The sequence below is a fragment of the Macrosteles quadrilineatus genome, unplaced genomic scaffold, assembly GCF_028750875.1.
Source record: "Macrosteles quadrilineatus isolate MER2022 unplaced genomic scaffold, UCM_ALF_1.0 Scaffold_5__1_contigs__length_97177068, whole genome shotgun sequence".
NCBI lineage: Eukaryota > Metazoa > Arthropoda > Insecta > Hemiptera > Cicadellidae > Macrosteles > Macrosteles quadrilineatus.
Window position 1 is genome coordinate 62556762 of NW_026542598.1, and position 18230 is coordinate 62574991.

The 18230-nt window shown below is 33.8% G+C and overlaps 1 protein-coding gene across 9 annotated transcripts in view; it reads right to left on the reverse strand.

The window, feature by feature from the left end:
• Positions 1–18230, reverse strand: part of LOC128995177 (polypyrimidine tract-binding protein 2-like) — a 533132-nt gene that overhangs the window by 323508 nt on the left and 191394 nt on the right. For 2 of the 9 annotated variants that reach the window (XM_054420105.1, XM_054420101.1), the window contains exon 2: positions 14635–14669. The exons of the other annotated variants lie outside the window; for them this stretch is intronic. The gene's annotated coding sequence lies outside the window, so the exon portion shown is untranslated. The remainder of the gene's footprint in view (positions 1–14634; positions 14670–18230) is intronic. 9 annotated transcript variants of the gene reach the window in all.

Consider the following 18230-nt stretch of genomic DNA (forward strand, 5'->3'; position numbering starts at 1 on the left):
AAGTATGAAGGAGGCGGCGACCAGTAGGGTACAATCGCATTGTAAACGTCTACTTGCACGTCACATTATACCGCGCGTGTAGGAAATGTGACGTTAATGTGACTTGGTAAGGACATCTACTCGGCTTGCCAGATACTCTGCATGATCACGTAGCTATGTGACTCTTCAAACACAACAAACACTTCCGTGTACCCTCGTCACAGCAAACCTGCTTGAAGGGATGAGTTACATGGTTTAGTGTAGGAAATGTGACGTTAATGTGACTTGGTAAGGACATCTACTCGGTTTGCCAGATACTCGGCATGATCACGTAGCTATGTGACTCTTCAAACACAACAAACACTTCCGTGTACCCTCGTCACAGCAAACCTGCTTGATGTGAGGAGTTACATGGTTTAGTGTAGGAAATGTGACTTGGTAAGCACATCTACTCGGCTTGCCAGATACTCTGCATGATCACGTAGCTACGTGACTCTTCAAACACAACAAACACTTCCGTGTACCCTCGTCACAGCAAACCTGCTTGATGTGAGGAGTTACATGGTTTAGTGTAGGAAATGTGACGTTAATGTGACTTGGTAAGGACATCTACTCGGTTTGCCAGATACTCGGCATGATCACGTAGCTATGTGACTCTTCAAACACAACAAACACTTCCGTGTACCCTCGTCACAGCAAACCTGCTTGATGTGAGGAGTTACACGGTTTAGTGTAGGTAATGTGACGTTAATGTGACTTGGTAAGGACATCTACTCGGTTTGCCAGATACTCGGCATGATCACGTAGCTATGTGACTCTTCAAACACAACAAACACTTCCGTGTACCCTCGTCACAGCAAACCTGCTTGATGTGAGGAGTTACATGGTTTAGTGTAGGAAATGTGACGTTAATGTGACTTGGTAAGGACATCTACTCGGTTTGCCAGATACTCGGCATGATCACGTAGCTATGTGACTCTTCAAACACAACAAACACTTCCGTGTACCCTCGTCACAGCAAACCTGCTTGATGTGAGGAGTTACATGGTTTAGTGTAGGAAATGTGACTTGGTAAGCACATCTACTCGGCTTGCCAGATACTCTGCATGATCACGTAGCTACGTGACTCTTCAAACACAACAAACACTTCCGTGTACCCTCGTCACAGCAAACCTGCTTGATGTGAGGAGTTACATGGTTTAGTGTAGGAAATGTGACGTTAATGTGACTTGGTAAGGACATCTACTCGGCTTGCCAGATACACTGCATGATCACGTAGCTACGTGACTCTTCAAACACAACAAACACTTCCGTGTACCCTCGTCACAGCAAACCTGCTTGATGTGAGGAGTTTCACGGTTTAGTGTAGGAAATTTGCCTTTAATGTGACTTGGTAAGCATTTTAATGTATAGCGTATGACTACGATTTATATTATTCACTCCATATACACCTTTATTATAATTATCGTCAAGATAAAAATCGGGTTTTCACAGATAGGGTAAGATTATACTGTATTTATTTTGAGACTACATGTTCATTTAAATACAAAGTATTAATTTGTTCTCCACAAAAAATGACCCCAATTAAAGCAACGCAACTGTTATCGTTCTGCCAGCATAAAAATCTATCAATATAAACTGTAAACGTTGGTTGATATTTTGAATTATAATGTATTCGTATAGTCTTCCATTTACGATTTTTAAGTCATAAGACCTCTATTTTTCAGAATGTTAAAGTAGGCGTCAGAAGTCAAAATTATTAGTAGCCCACTAAGTTATTGATTTTCAAATTATGTTTAAAGAATATGAATTGTATTTCTTGGACTAACGTAACTACAATTTACAAATTCAACTATAATTACTATCACTTGTACATTTAAACTAAAAGGAGAAAAAATGTATACTCATGTAATTCAAGAGTCATTGATGCAACACTGACAAGCTTGACTTTACAACATTCGAAAGAATGATTCAGTATGTTTAGCTATGTGTAATGATTAAAATTGCAAGAAACGACGCAGCAACAGTTTATTTCACATTATAAAACTAACCACAGCATTTAAGTGCATCCCTGAACTTTCAACTAGTAAAATTAAAATTCCTGAGTTATTATGCAATAAAGGACTGGGATTGTAAGTACTTACACAAACTACTTATCGACGATGACTATTTGCAATGCATTATTATTAACATTACTCAAACGCGACATTATTGTGTGACACTATTATGCGTTTATTGTGTTTGTGGTTCTAATAAAAATGCATTTTTATATATCAATCTTTAAAGACAAATTACATGCAATCAACGCAAACTTTTACTTGATAATGGTAATTTCTATGCATCTGCTTTCCATGAATCGCACACAATTTAGTTGAAAACCTATATCTTGGCTAAACCATCATCAAACGCGAAATCTTTTGATCGACCGCCAGCTGCATAAGTAAAAACAGATCTGACGACGCGCTGTTTGATGAGCGAAGCTGTTGGGTAAATATAGAATAGCATAAGAACAACACGTGCACAAAACACATGAGCAAAAAATGTAAGATTTATTACAAGTCGCTATTAAGTGAAGATATGTCTGCTGCCGTAAATATGTTTCTTTTTAGTGTAACCTTTCCTCATTAGTAACTTACATGGAAAGTTATACACCCAATTATCGGCGAATTTCCCTATTTTTTTGGTCCAGATCCCAAAAAAAGGCTAAGGTAAAAAAAAAGGTAAAACAAAGGCTGCTAACATGTCTGCTGAGTTATCATGATGTTTGTCTCTTTGATCATGAAGTTGAAGTGTTTTCTTGCTATTATATCTATTTCCCACGACTTATAAGGGCTAGTGATCAACTCCTATAATCATTCAAATTGGGATTTCAATAATTAAATACAAATTTCTAAAATACTGTAAAATATCATAAAAACTTTAGCTTACTTGGAAAATGGGTTTTCAAATGTTTAGTTAAACGTGAATTTAAATCTGATTTCTATCAGAAATAATATATCATGGTCTTGTTTAAGTTACATGACATTTTTTACAACTGAGTTTTTTTACTGTCTTTAACGTTTTAACTACCAACACGACGTATACACTAAATAGTGTAATTATTACTTGCATAAAACGTAAGTAATAATTACATCTGGTTAGCCCAGTTGATGTTGATCTAATTACCGTTGTGATCATAATCACTACATGTATCAACAGTAACCGTTTTCTTCATATTAAAAGGCAAATGATTTTCGTTTCAGTAAAAAGTTTTAAATAGTTTTTTTTCACTATTCCACTAGATACTTTATGCTAGATGGTTTCCAAAATACCTCTTGGCGCGTTTACCCACTATATTCATTATTCTTTCTGTCTTGTGATTGTTCCACAGCCTCCTAGACTGACAGTGTGACTGTCTCCACTGTTTGTGTTGGACAGTTGACGCCACGGCCTTCTTGATAGTCGTCGACAGTAAACATAACACAACAGATCGCATTACAATATACAGACACATGGACTGTACATGTTCTGGGAACCTCAATACTGTAACAGTCTTCACTGCACGTGATGCCGGTATTTTCTGTGTATTTGTGTAGATGGAAGTACAACCTGAGAATTGAGAAAGGTTATACAGTTTTCGTTGATGATGTATAAAAAAAACGCCCGTTGTCACACAACATGTCCGAACCTAGATTGAAATTAAGATTAGTTAGATCACTCAGCGTGTTTATTAAAGATCCTGCTGATAAGTATGACAACTTTATGCGTCTTTTCTCCAAGAGAAGATAAAGAACATTGATACGCGGATTTAAGCAGTATTCGTGGAATCTTATCAAACTGTAACAATTGCTTACACCACTATACGAGCTTGTGTTTTAAACTGATTAAATTGAAGTAGATCTTGTTTTATTGCACACTAAACTAGCGTTCTTAGAGCCAAGGGGTTTTCTGTAGTTATTTTTCACTGTTTGGAGTTTTGAAGTAAAATATCCTGCCATTGTATCATATTTGCCCATTCATTTAGTTTAATTAATTCTTCGGAGAAACCGGAGGGAATTTTTTCGTGGGCTAATTCAATTTCCATTTGTATTCATAACTACAATATTATTATTTCTGGTTAAACCAAAAAACGAATTACGCATGGGGCTAAATTTGTTTAGCAAGGGGATACGTTTAAATTCCGTTGTGACACTGACTGTACAACATACTGTGGAGTATTGTATTACATGATGTACGTTTGACCGAAAATAGGGAAACGATAATAGTTGTAATTAAACTTTTTACTTGTTGGTGGTTGAACTCAATAGAAAAGGTAACCGCAACAAGTACAAGAATACTTTTCACTAAAACAGCTTAGAGAAGCTATTTATGCTACAATACTCGAAAAGGGCTACGGACCAAGATTGTTTTTTCTCCAAGCGTGATTGGCTGTCAAGCCTTTGACTACTTCAGTCTAGATCTCTGGTAGGATATATAAGGGATGGCAGCACATGGTTCCTTGCAGCCTTAAACCATAAACACATCAATCACAAACCATATACTGTACACTAGTTGTCATCTTGACATGCAAGCTACGGTTTGCTATATAGAGGAGCAAAGGCTGTGCAGGATGATATCAGAAATGAATATGTCTTTCTCTTAACAATTTCCTCGTTGTGTCGAGGTTTTTTGTATCCTCCTGAATTTACCAATATTTAAAGATAGATTTAAGTATTGAATACAGACGTAAAAATATTAAGCTTTGTAGTTACAATGAATATAAAAATCGATTTAATACTCAAAACTAGATATACTGGAAATCTACCCTACTAAATATAACTGTTGAGATTCGTGAATTACGTACTACAGTACTATAGTTAATATATTATTAACTATACTATTGAGTTATTGTGTATTTTAAGCTAAAAAAGACGTTACATTTACAAATTCACGATGTTCGATATGCAATGATATAATATGTGATAGTTACACCACACCTTACCATAGTGCAAAATGTATTACGTAAGTAAAAAATTAAATATCAGAACAATATAAGACGAAGAGGGCATTTGTGTTCGTCTAATATCAAACTACTCCAAAATCATGATATTCATTCAATTTTTCAAAGTCAGGTGTGTAAAATATCATTGACTATAGTACCATCTAGAGGCAAAGCGTATGCCAAATGTAAGGCGAGTGAAGTGCTTCAAGCTTGCGACAATTCAATTATCTACAGCGTAACAACACGCTGATAAAACTAATTAGTACATAACTTACTTACTGTTAACCTATCTAGACAAACAGACCTACTTACAGTATGGTAAACTGGACAATAATTTTCCATTTTAGTTTACACATTTAGTGTATACAAATAGAAAACTATACAGCTAGTACAGAGTTACACTCTGTTGTTAGCTTGAATTTGCGTAAATCTTTGCCATAAAAGCAGCTACTTCATGTTAATGTAATATAATGCTCTTCTTAATTATAGCATTGATTTAATTAAATTCCATAATCAAACACATTTAAAGTACTTAGAGTAGATGTTCCTAGAAAGAGGCGAATTAGATTGTTATGCAAATCAATTCAGAGTACTGAAACACTTCCCAAGCTTGCTCGATTTTGAGAACATTCTTAATCATCAACTACATTTTTTTAGCATGAAACTTTCCAGGAAGGCATATCTCCGAAGTTAAAAATTTAAAAGTTTCTCGTCCAGCATCATCAGTTTTAGAACATGTGTTTAAATGTCACCGCTAAAGCTGTCACCAGGTCTAAATATACACCATCTTCCCACAGCCACGTAAATCAGGTATTCCACTTGACACACACTTATGACCAGATCATATTTTTTTATGTGCGACAAGCCTACCGACGGCGGCCTCCTATCAACTCACCCGAATTGCGCACCTAATCCAATTTTTGCACGCTTGATTCTAGAGCTGTTCTAGCACTTTGTCATCTTCAGTCTCCTTCAGTACCTTCACCAGCTGGCACTTGACCCAGGCTGTCCTTGGAGAGGAAAGGTGCAGGTGAGCCAACAGCTGTGACGCAATAGTGACGTCACTAGCGAGGTCACGTGATACAGCATCTTCTATACATATCTCACCTCACACACAGCTGATGCAAACATGAGGAGAAACTCGCCCACTTCATCATCTCTTGGGAAATTGACTTTAGTAGAAACGTCAAGTGGTGCGAGTTAACTGAATATTTACGACAAACAAGATATTTGTCAGACAAAATTGCAGTATGAGCACTTTTGGAAATCAAAACTTTTAGATCTTTGGTATAAATATTTTCTTTATTTGCTGCCCGTATTATGAAGAACATGTTTTAATAGGTACGGCCTTAGCAATTAATATCAAAACATACGTAATAATATTAGTGCCCTTCTTTCATAAGTTCTTTATAATACCTTCGAATTATGGCTACCTTGTATTAGTTATACCGAGGTAAATAAATAATCCATGAAATTACTAAAACAAAATCATAAATTTAATCATTGGTAAGACTGAACAAGAAATAGAGTACAGTATTTTACTTTGTATGTTGGTAGTTCTAGATGATAAGTAATTCAAGTTTTGTAAGTAAAGTTTACTGGAAGTTGTGGTCTAGAGACAAGTGGTTGCTGTAGAATTTAATATTGTTTTATAATAAGATTTCAGAGAATTTATTGTATAGGCTATAGCACTTGTAGAAATCATTTTTGGATTGTTATGTAAAGTAAAGTATAATTTCCAAATCGTTTTTTAAGTATTTTAACAAGAGTAAAAAACTAGCAAAGTTCAGACAAACCTGTAGATTTTTGTTTTTGAGAAGCACATTTTCACTAAGCACTGTAAGGATCTTAAATCCACTTTTAATTATTAGAATTTATAGAGAATAGTTTTATCACCTTTGTTTGATGTTTCCAGACAGAATTCACCCACTTGGGGTTTCAACCTTGGGGTTTCCACTTTTGGGATTCTAGTTCAACATGCCATTTTGGGACCACTTAATCCAGTTCAGGAAAATTAAAGTAAGATCTAACCACTTTTTTTAGTTTATGACAGTACAGCAATAATAATAAGTCTTTATATAAGACTATTTTGGCCTATTTTGATTTATTAATTTATCTCACGCCTGCAACCAACTGAATATGATTTAAAGTATACCACCTAATTGGCAAACTTTGTGGGGGTATATACGCCTAGTCACCATAAAATTTATTGGAGATTATTTTTTAAAGAGCCATTCAATGGGTTGTTTGAAGGTGGAATGGGAAGCAAAACTTCATTCCAATTTGATAATAGAAAATCATATTATTTGAGGGAAAAAATCTGAACTATTTAAAAGACTTGAGTGACTACTTGACACGAGCTTGCCGGATATTTACATTATTAAGACTTAGGAGTGCTACTTCTATATAAGTGTTCTCGATGTAATCAATACAAGATGCACAATGATTGGATTTGATTTATCCACTTTGAGATGAGTATCAAAATCAAACAATATTGTAAGAGCTTAAAACTTATAATTAGTACAAAGCTTGAGATTCGTATTTGGTTTTAGTATTGCCTGAATTAGTTTTTTTACAGAAATTTACCCGAGAAACCTAACTGGTGTTGTCGTATATGGTGATGAAGATTTCGCCAAAATATACTTTCATTATTAGAAGAAATAACGGTACGTGACTTTTTTTTCAAGGCAATTCTTGATGACTACGGGTTGTCTAAAAATAGTGGTAAACACAACTGGTTTTTATGTGATTTTTACTTTTTATCCATTAAATTGTTAATTTAAAATACCCTTAGTTAATTTAGCCCCACTCTTGAATTTACCTAACATTGAATTCTGCGTGGATTTGAACTACTATACTGGACTATTAAGGTTTAGAAATAATTCCAAAACATAATAATTTATAAACATTAAAATATTATTTTTAGCAAAAACTGAACAAACTCAACGTTTTAATATTTAAAACACACTAAGCAGCCTGTTCTGTTTCGAAGGTCATTCCCTTTATGAAAAAGTTCAAAAGTAGTCTGACAGAGCCTCTCAAAAACAAACTCATTTATTCTCTTAAGAGCGCCCTTTGACTGCGCCAGGGGTCAAGAGGGCGTTATTGAGGCGATCAAGTTATTCATAATTATGCCTCTGCTTTAACTAACAATCCGTTTATGACTATTTTTTCATTTCGAAAAAATCATAAAAATTTTTTTATTATTACATTTTATTAAAAACTTATTATTTTTATTATTTATTTATTTTTTTAATTTTATTATTATTTTTTTATTACATATGTTAATTTTATAGACTAACTCAATAATACCATAGACAAATTGTCTATGATATTACACACATTTGCAGTGGAATTTTTAGTTCTACAGTTGTACAAAATAAGCAAGTCATATTTAGTTACTAGTTAATCCAATGAAAAGTTCATTTGCGACCTCAAAAAATTCCAAAAATAGACGCGCAAAATTTCAATTGTATGGTCAAAACCTGAAGTCATATCAAGATTATAGTGTAATAGGGAAAGATAAGCTTGATTTTTGAGTTCACGTAGGGAACCAGAAACTCCACAAAGCGATTTTAAGGACGTCTAGATGCATTTAAGTGCATTTTTACGAAAGATTTTTTGATTGTTAATGCCAACGATAGGATATAAATTTCGTGGTGTGAGTAAGAGAATTGCTATAAGAATAACTTTTTGATCTTTTGGAAAGTACCTTTAATTTCACAATTAACTCCAACTATAGGTATACCTAATTATTATGCGCAGCGTAGACAAGTTCCATGAGAATTGATAATTGTTTTAACAATTATCTTCAATATCCAAATGTGACAAATACGAAAATGTGTACTGTAACACACGTTTCTTGCCATAAACTATTGAATTCTTTTTACAACAACAGATTTTACGCCATTAAAAAAAAAAAACAAGCTTGCCGGACATAATGGATGACTAGTTGGGTTAGTTTAGTTAATTGTTGTAATTGCAGTACGTTTGACAAATATAAGCCACCAACACAGAGAGTTAAAGTTGTAAGATTTTACGGGCGAGAACCTAATAGTAGAAACTTAAATAAGGTACTTTAAATTCTTCCCGAACTTTGAATCTATAGTATCAAAATTTGATATCCTAGCATTCTTTCCCTAACAATTTATTTCTCAAGATCGAAAATTCAAATTATACTTAATCAAGAGATGTATAGTAAAAAAGGGTAGTTTTAATTGGACCATTCCCTCGCTGCTATAAAGCTTTGTCCGCAGTCGGCTCAATGAAACGATTCCAACATGCAAGTTATGTAGCCTTTGCCCCGACAGCTATTCCTGCGATGCCGGCAATGAATGCACTATTGACTACCTATTGCGCATCCTGCATATTCGCTACGGAGCAGTTTGTATCATAGACAATTATCGAAATTTGATGACGTAATCTCGAGTGTTGAAAAAACTGCTATATTATGCTCCCCTACCAAAAAAATATATAAAGTTGAAAACAAAAATTAAAAAGTTATAACGGGGTGTAAGTACTAAAATATAACTACGATGAGATTGTTCAGTAACACGGAATACTTGTTTGTGTCTATATTTCAATACAGAGGTCAACAACAATTTTTATTTTTAACCACAGCAGCAGTACACAACAGTTAATGAGAAAATATGAATAAGTTTCATGGACTATTTTATCTATTATACAACTGAAAATTCATTATCTTGTTAAATAATATTTAGTTACCCTTTAACAAACTGGAGCCGAACCTCTTTCTGCTATACAAATAAATAAATCCGGGTGGGTAAACAAAAAAATTAAATTTACATAAATTCAAATTTTATTTATTTTGTATAGGTTTTACATTGAGGTTGTCGCGTTTATTGTTTATTTATCTCACTAACAAAAAAACTGAACCATGTTTAATGACAATATAACCAACTTCTTCACGATGGTTTACTACGCAATGATGAACAATTAAACATTGACATAATGATTTACGAAGCGAAAAATACGAAAATATAATAATTAGCCTCGTATTTTCCTAATGATTAACTTTCCCTAATCCAACACAATTTGCATCAAGTTGATTTCTAAAAATAAACGAAAACTTCGTCCACTATTAACAAAAAAAAATAATTAATTGGTTTTAATTGGTAAAGTCGCGAAAGGTTAGAAAAGGAAAAATACGTAAAGCTGTACATTCTACTTATTTCCTTTAGACTAATTTTATCAACCATTTTTCCTAGAGAAAGGCATATAAGCCTGGACTATTTGTCGGACTATCTCACGATTTAAATACGTTTTCGTAGTGTAGTGGTTATCACGTAAGCTTTACACAGTCAAGGTCCCCGGTTCGATCCCGGGCGGAAACAAATTTTATTATATATTTCATCGTAGCTGTATTACCACCTTTCCATGTTTTTGCGAATTTCCCTACAGGGAAATAGCTATTGCCGTAGGTGGCACGGTAAGACCTGGGCCCGGGAACGATATACTCTTTCATTTCGATGTCCCTTGAGGCTAAAACACTGTTCGGTAAAATGTTTATACATGTATATATATTTACCAGCATGATCGGACCATGGGAAAGGGGGTTTATGGAGGGTTTTATGTGGTAAAAATTGTTTGTTCTCATTTTTGACCCTCAAAACACAAAATCTCTCAATTTCTCTTTAAACCATTTTAAAGAGCTTTTAAAAACAAATAATTTAGTATATTGAAGTGCCTTTTTAAGGTTATTGATTACGGAGATTTTTTCAAAATATCGTAAATTTAAAATTCCCGTGTTATTGTTATGGGGAATAAGTTAACTATTGCAGTTTGTTTGTTTATGAATATATTTTTTTATAAAACTTAACAAATTTATTTATTTTATACTAAGCTTTTAATATTTTGCTGAAAACACACTTAATTACCCTCCCTGTAGCAGCAAAACTAGGTACTTCCTAATTCAAATTCAAATTCAAATTCATTTATTTTCTCAAATTACAGTTTTGTATACAGCACAGAGTTGTTTGTATTTTCTTTTAAACAACAAAATTAACCTATATACATATCTTAATAATATACCTGTCTTGTATACAGTGAATAAAACATCTCGTATGCATATAGGCCTAACATATATATTCTTAAACTAATATTTACAAAACACAAAAGACAGAAAATTTCATAACTCTATAATACTTGTTAGAAATAAAAAAAACATTTAAACTGCAACCGAGAAAATATTGGGCCTCTAAGGCAATGCCTGATGAGAGGTTCCTTTAATCTCTATCTAAAAATATTTTGTCAGCAATCCAGAGATAACAAAATTAAACTGAATATTATCGGTCTTTTAGATTGTGCTGGTTTCTTATTTTAATACACCACCACCGGTGCACTTGACATTGTCCAAATACACACACAATTAAAAATTAAAAGTATTTATGGTATCTTTTTGGAGGAAAACTCACATAATAACTATACATAACTAATATACGTATATATATATATATATATATATATATATATATATATATATATACATACATATATACACATACACACATATATGGGCAACTATGTTAACAAAGTAAACAGTAATTAATATGTTACTCTTCATAGTAATAGAAACAATATTCAAACCCATAACGAACTATAATTATTTATTACAATTAGAAAAGAATAGAAATTCAATTTTACTACTTTTGAATACTAAACATAAAATCAACATTCTGTAAGGTTCTGTAAGCCATGTTTTAAGTTTGATTGCAAATATCTTTTTGGAGTTTATTCTTTTGATACTTTCTGGTAATTTATTTAACATTCGAGGAGCTATAAAATTGTAAGACCGTGTATAAAAAGTATTGTTAGGTTTTGGTACTCTATAGTTTTCAACATTTCTTAACTTCTGCTTATACAAATTGGTATCTTCTAGAGGAATACTTGTACCATAAAACATTTTTAAAACTTTAAATACAAAGAGATATTTTAATGGCAAAATCCTTTCCGAATCAAATAAAGGCTTTGAGTGTTCAAATCTATCTTTATGGTTGATAAGTCTCATTGCATGTTTTTGTTGAAGAAAAATTACATTTAAATAGGTTTCAAAAGTACTTCCCCACACCACTATACCATATTCTATTCTACTTTGAATGAGAGCGAAATACAACAAACGCAAAATGTCTTTAGAACTCAAACTTTTAAAAAAGTAGAAACAGCGAAGGACTCCATTAATTTTTTCTCTGAGCTTGCCAATGTGTACTTTCCAACTAACTTCATTATCTACATATACTCCTAAATACTTTAAACTGGAAGCCCCGTCAACAACAGCACATTTCGATCTGACACAAGCAGCTTGTTTTCCTAGACACTCTACACACTTATAATGAATTTGACGATCAAATGATATTGTATTTCTTAAATTAAAATTAATATATTGAGTTTTTTCTGGGCTGAGTAACATATTATTTTTGGAAAACCACCACTGCAACGCTTCTAAATCTTTGTTCATAGAAATTTTTACTGCACTCCAACTTGATTCTACATAGGAAATAGCCGTATCATCAGCAAATGATGTTAAATTACCTGCAAACCTACCCTCACAAAGATCATTTATATAAATAATGAACAGTATTGCTCCCAATACGGAACCCTGTGGTACCCCATTTTTTATTGTACCCATATGACTTGTAACCGAATTAATTTTTACACATTGACTACGACCTAATAAATAACTTTCAAACCAATTTAATGCTACTCCTCGAACTCCACAATCAAACAATTTGACTAGTAAAATATCATGATCAACCGTGTCGAATGCCTTTTTTATGTCCAAAAACAGGCCACTTACACATTTTTTACTATTCAATCCATCATAGATATCTGACATAAAATTAACAAGTGCGTTTTCAGTATTTAGCCCTAGCCTGAATCCAAACTGTTTCTCGCTGAAAAACTCTGTTACTTCCAAGAACTTTAAAAGTCTTTTTTTCATTAATTTCTCAAAAATCTTAGAAAAACAAGACAGAAGTGATATAGGTCTGTAGTTGTTACAGTTAAATCTTGATCCATTTTTATAAAGTGGTATCACTACTGCTGTTTTTAGTTTTGTTGGAAAAACTCCACTTTCAAAGCTAAAATTTACTATGTACACCAAAACGTCAAGTATCTGTTGAGCAATATTTTTAATTAATGTTGTACTTATACCGTCAAACCCTGTTATGTAATGTTATTTAAATAGATTTAATTGAAAATCAGGTTGATGGAAATTCGCTTAGTCTGCAGGTTTGCTGCTGCAGGTGTATTTTATTGTGCTACCTCAGTACATACTTACTTTTAAACGTGTCTGAGCCTTTCTCGTAATTCAAAAATAATAGTTTTGCATATTTTTTTAATATTTGTTTACATCTAATCAAAAATGTTTAATAATTCAATCAGCTTAGTCCTAAAACAAAAAAGCCAATGTTGCCTTAAAAATCGAGTCAGTGTACAAATTATGATATCCTCCACGAAACCGAGTAGCCATAAAAACTTGTAGAATTAAAAGACCCGCCGAAAGCCATATTTTCAATCTGATACTCGAGGCAAGACGAGACAACGTAAAGTTGTACAAAATACAAACTATCAAAGCCGAGTGCGGCCGCTGCCATGTTATTAGCAGAGTACCCGTGGCCAGGAGTTATGACTTCTTTTGGTCTTTAACATTCACAACTTTGCTGATGTTATCGGGATTAAGTAATTACAAAAAGTCTCCTCAACTAGAAGCATGTCATTTTACTTTTAGGGAAACATTACTTGAGTAAAAGTTAAGAGCGAGTGTTAAAAGTTTCTTGTTTTTATGTTCAATTCAAGATTTTTCAGGTAATTTATTGTTTATTACTCCTTCATAGTTTTTCTTCCTTACGGTTTACCTACAGGCTATTTGAAGGAATGTTTATCTGGGTAACGTTCAATCACTACTAAATAAATTACCTATTTGAAGACTACTTTTTTCTCTAGAGTGTTAACCAACAGGTAAACCAAATGATTTTGAAATATATAGTTTGAAATTCCTTTATTTCCGAACGTCTCCCAGTACAAAAAATGGCTTTTCATGGTGACCCAGGTCATTTAGTTCACTCTTGAATAACTGCTTCAATGCTCAGAAAAAATGTACTTCAAATGTGACAATGGGATTATTAGTAAACCTTTTGTATTTTAAGTATACAGTAACAAATTAAGTTCCATTTTGGTAATTTAGCTCTTTTTTTAAACAATTAATTAAATAATTTGACTAGTACAGAAATATTTTAAAAATTCTGATTAATGGCTATTTTACCATACTTATGCGGAAAATATCATCTTTATGCAGTTGGAATCTGTCTTCAACTAAACAAATTAAATATGATCGTACGGTGTAACTAGTTAAACACCTTCTGCGTAAAATAAGTTCAAAATACAAAATGCCGCATACAACCCCCAAAACCATATTAATTTTAAATCACATTAACTAAATTCAAATGAATAAAAAATTATAAAAACAATAATAAAAATAAACTAAATTATAACTAAAATCTAATGTGTAAGTGAATTCAAGCGTATGGTGTTAACGCAGCTACTCACTATGGCAAGCAAGTGACGAAACTGAAGAGATAGAAGGAGATAGAACTAGAGACGTGGATTAGAACAAGAGGAGAGAAGACTGAGAGAAGATACGAGTATCTGAAACTGAGAGCAATCAGTAAATATCTTACCCGCCGTGTGGTGGCGAGCTGCCCGGTACGTCCCACTGAAAACCAACAAACACGTTAACACAGAGAACATTGTAACTGAGAATTAGATACCCGATTATTTACAACTTCAATCAAGGACCACTCACGAGTTTTCTCCTAACATGTACGACGTAAGAAAACAATCCCTTATTCTACACTTTGCAGTTTGCAGAAACCATTGCTCATGTTTTGACGTCCACAACAAACATGTTTTGTTCTAACAAAAAAAACTTCTAAAGTTGGCGGGCTGGTTGACGGCCACGTTAAAACCAGGAGTAGACACTACTCTTCTCCTTTAATGTATGACCTTCTGTATCCAATAGTCAATGGTATGACATAACTTTGCGTTTACTCATCTACATAGACCTCGAGCCTAAAGCGTAAAACGTACCCATTAAAAGCAAGGGATGAAACCAAGACCCCACTACACTACGTAAACTGACTGAGATCAGTTTTGTGAGGAGGCACTCGGGTCAATCGTACGACATGCTGCCTTGCGTTAGTAGGACGTCGTACTACCGATTCAAAAGTGAATAGATTGAACAATCAAGCAGTAAGTTGTTGGTAAACATTTATAATACCAACATCAACATGATGAAGTTTTCTGGTGGGCAACAACTTCTAAATTGAAGTTCTGGTCGATTGATGTCAGCTCCAGGTAGCTAATTCGACACAGAGTCGTGACAACGGCATACAAAGGAATTTTCGGAATAGGCCTAATCAAGCAATTTAAGTATTTCTTATTGACTCTTAAAGAGTCGTAAACTCTTAAAAGAGTTACCGCAACTCTACAAAAACCATACTGATGTCCTATAGAATCTCTTCCATTTTCAATTTCACGTGCTAAAACGCTGAAATGTGATTGAAACATAGTTTTATTACCATTCACAAAACTAATAACTAATTTCTTATGAGTAAAAAATATTTATAATTTGTCTACTACATGTTTAAAAATCATGCTTTTGACATAATACTAAAAAAAAACTCCTTAAAATAGAACGTTGATACGTAGTTAAACACCATTTAAATAACAAGTTTTGTCTGACGGTATTTGTTTTACCGATTTTTATGTTTTTAAAAGGAATGCATGTTTATTCATAGATCATTATGGATATTTCAACATACGCTAGTACGTCGTGTTGAGTAGCAGTGCTGGGTGGTCGCTACGCTAGTTAATGAACTCAGTTTTGGTGGCTCAGCCCACGTATCTCACACGTCCGCGAGTGTCTAGGAGTCATTAGTAAAGAGCTGGTTATAAACAAAACACACGACTGGACCCTCCCACTCAGGGGCCATGCTTACTTCCCGTCTCTGGGAATGAAAACTTGTATCAATCGAACGATCGTTCCTGAATATAGACAATATAAATAAACTGCAAACTTACGCTGTGATGCGATGCCATGAAAAGTTGTATGCAAATTAGAGGTATTTGCGTTTTTTATCTCTTAATTGTTGAGTTCTTGTATTTTATAGGATTCAAATTGAGCTCATTCATACACCAAAAATCTCCACGGTAAAAATAACGAAAGTGTCAATGAGATTAGCCCATTGAAATGCTTAACACCACCGCATTTGTTGGAGGATGATTTGGAGCAACACAACAAATTAAGAATTTTAAAACACTAACAAATTACAACATGTCGTAGCAGACAAAGTCCTTTGGTCTTATGTGATCGCTGGTTGTAAGGTAAGAGAGGATAGCAACGATCTACTAAGTTTCTTTCTAGCACATTTTATCAAGTTGTTGCCAAACACGGTAGCTCAGTAGACCAGTCTTGGACTGATAGACTTTTCATTGCTGATTCATCTGCGTTATTTTTCGCTGCAGTCACTACATTGGCTTGCCCATTTGACTTACATCATAGAATTATTACTGCATAGAACAGGAGCATGGTAAAGCAATGCAAAAGAACGGAAAAAGGCGAAACTTAAGATTATGGGAATCTAGTGTCATAAATTATAGAAAAGTGCTACAATACTCTTCTCTATGGCGTTCCCACCACGTTACAAGCTCCGGTAAAAATTGTACAATTTCCATAACACCTATAGTACAACTTCCAACGTACAAGATGAAGGAAGTATTTAAAACTCCCATTGTTACCAACTAAAATATTCATCTACAACAATATGTTTCTTGAAGGGACCGTATTTTACACGCACAATAGATGAAGACAACAGCGACTCGTCCCGAGCTCAACAATGTGTCGGGGAAACGTGGAAATAACGAATACGTCTAGCGACACGGTCTGGCGACCCGGGAAAATGGACTAATCGTTAGACAATTAATCAATGTTATACTTAGACATGTGGAACTGGCGAGCGTTCAATACTTGTGGCATTTACTTGTACTCTTTAAGTAAGGTATTAACTGCTTCATTACCAGTTACAAGTCTGGGAGCCGAGCTTTGCTTATCAAACATGTGTACCTCCCTAGACATGTGGAACTGGCGAGTGTTCAATACTTGTGATCTGCATGTACTTTGAGTAAGGTTATATTAGCTCCATTACCAGTTACTAGTCTGGGTGCCGAGCTTTGCTTATCAAACAATAATTCATTTGCAAGTTCTTGCAAATTCTTTCGCCAGAAGGTGCCGAGTTAATCCTGGAAGCTCAAGTATTGACATACAATATAATTAAAAATTTAAACAATAGGTGTTTACAAATTTTGTTTTCCATTAATAATACCATAATTCAAAGGTTGTACCAGGAAAATTAGTTTTTTAAACTATCATCAGAGAAAACTCTAGTTATTTACACGCTCAAAAATAAATGTGGTGCCGCAGTAATTACTTAAGGAAACGTTCCGCCAACAAATTTAAAAATATCCCCCAAGAATCCTCACGTCACAGATGATGGGGTTTTAGTTCTAGTCGAAGATTAGGGTGTGTCACCCTCAAAATAGCTCAATTGGTTCCATCCCTGTTCCCCGTCTGCCCCGAAAGATCCCAACTTCCTTTCGATGGACCACAAAAAGGCTGCTGCTACCGACACATAGTATCCAGCAATACACCAGAAATTTAGGAGGATGTAATAAAAAAATATAAATTATAGGTTTCATTTCAAACCACTCCGAAAATTCACAAGACTCGCTGTAAAAATAATATAAGTAAACTGACTAATTACACTCATTCGTAAACAATTTAAGAATGGAAGTGACAATCTTTAGTCATACCGTTGACTATATATGCCTTCACTATATATACATGTAGGTATATATAGTCAATGGTTATACTTAGGGCACCAATACATTCAGGAGCGACGAAACATACATGAATACATACTGTAAACACATACCTGAATCCGTAATGCAATACGTTAGATTTTATAGTCTAAATTCATACATAGTTTTGTAGGTAAAATTAAAATTACCGTATTAAAATACCGATATCAGCAAAACTCTATGAGGTAATCTTTCTCCACTACATTCATGCAATTGGGCATATTTAAATGAAAAAATTGCTTGATTAATTATGTTTATGTTCACACTCCAACGCAAAATAAATCCAAGAGAACTAAGCAAACTCAAAACCCCTAAGCCTAACTTATTACTTATCTCATATGCTTACAATCCTACAAAA